Raw genomic sequence first — 2203 nt, forward strand, 5'->3', positions numbered from 1 at the left:
TAGGGATGAGCTACAGTATATTATGGATGACCAAGGAAATATTTGTATGAACTAGAAAATAATAGGGATAAGCCAGAACATACTATTGATGAGCTTGAAAATATTACGGATAAGCTTGAAGGTTCTACGGGTGAGATAAAAAAAATACCAGGAACAAGCTAAAAAACATTAGGAATGAGCTAGAAAAATTAGGGATGAGCTATAAAATACTGAGGATCAGTAAGAAAATATTTGAGATAAGCTAGAAAATAGTTGGGATGATGTAAAGATAATAGGGATACACTAGAACGTTTGGAGATGAGCTAAAAAATATTACTGATCAGCTGAAAAATACTGAGGATGAGTTTAAAAATACTGGGGATGAGCATATTGGGGATCAGCTATAAAATATTGGGAATGAGATATACAATATTCTGGATGAAATAAAAAGTCTGGGGAATACTGGGGACGAGCTAGAAAATATTTCGGATGGACTACGAAATATTTGGGATGTGATAAAAATATTGGAAAAGAGCTAGAATATCTTATGAATGAGGAAGAAAATATTTGGCATTCTCTAAAAAAAATATTAGGGATGAGCTTGAAATTATTTGGGATGAGCTAAAAAATATTAGGGATAAGCTAGAAATATTTTTCATGGGCTTAAAAATATTCTGGATGATCCAGAAAATAATAGGGATGAGCTAGAATATATTATTATGGATGTGCTAGAAAATATTTTAAAGGAGTTTAAAAAACATTTGGAATGAGCTAAAAATAGGGATGAACTAGATCTAGAATAAATTAGGGATGAGCTAGAACATATTACGGATCAGCTGGTAAATAATGGGGATGAGTTAAAAAAAACCATTAGGGCTGAGCTAAAAAAACCATTGAGGATCAGCTAGAAAATATTGTGGATGAGATAAAAATATTGGGGATAAAATACAAAAGTTAGGGGAATATTGGGGATAAGCTAGAAAATATTGGGTATGGGCTACAAAATAATTGGGATGCGATTTTTAAAAAAATTATTTATAAGCTAAATAAATATTGGGGAAGAGCTAGAAAATATCAAGGATAAGTAAGACATTATTTGGGATGAGCTAAAAAATATTAGGGATGAGCTAGAAAATATTGGGGATGAGCTAGAAAATAATGGGGATGAGCTAGAACATACTGGAGATGGGCTAGCAAATATTACAAATCAGTTTGAAAGTACTACGGGTAAGCTAAAAGATATTAGGGGTGAGCTATACAAAATTGTGGATGAGCTAGAAAATATTTGGGATGAGCTAAAATATATTATGGATCAGCTAAAAAATATTAGGGATGAGGTAGAAAACAATGTGGATGAGAAAAAAATATTGGGGATGAAATCAAAATTCTTGGGAATATTGGGAATCAGCAATTAAGTATTGGGGATGTTATTAAAAAAACATTAGGGGTGAGCTAGAGAATATTGGGGATGACCTAGAATATATTGGGGAGTGGCTAGAATATATTATGGAGAAGTGAAAAAAATATTTAAGGATGAGATAAATAATATTATGGATGAGCTAGAAAATATTGTGAATGAGCTAAAAATATTTTGGATAAGCTAAAAAATATTAGGGATAAGGCAGAAAATATTTGGGAGGAGGTAAAAACATTAGGGATAAGCTAGAAAATATTAGGGGTGAGATATAAACCATTGTGGATGAGATAAAAAATATTGGGGATGAAATAAAAAGTCTGGGGAATATTGGGAATGAGCTAAACATATTAGGTCTGCGATAGAAAAAAACATTAGGGATGAGCTAAAAAATATTGGGGATTACCTAGAAAATATTGGGGATGGGCTAGAATTTATTATAGATGAGTGAACAAATATTTGGGATTAGCTAAATAATATTAGGGACGACCTTAAAAATATTTTGGATGAGCTAAAAAATATTAGGAATGAGCCAGAAAATATTTGAGATGAGGTAAAAATAGTAGGGATAAGCTAGAAAATATTTGGGATGACGTATAAAATATTAATGATGAGCTAGAAAATATTACGCATTAGCTGGAAAATACTGGGGATGAGTTAAAAAATATCAGGGATGAGCTAGAAAATAGTTGAGATCAGCTAAAAAAATATTTGGATTGAGAAAAAAAATATTGTGGATGAGATAGATAAGTCTGGGGAATATTGGGGATGAACTAGAAATTTTTTAGATGGATTACGAAATATTTGGGA

This window comes from Aplysia californica, unplaced genomic scaffold (genome assembly GCF_000002075.1).
Source record: "Aplysia californica isolate F4 #8 unplaced genomic scaffold, AplCal3.0 scaffold01996, whole genome shotgun sequence".
NCBI lineage: Eukaryota > Metazoa > Mollusca > Gastropoda > Aplysiida > Aplysiidae > Aplysia > Aplysia californica.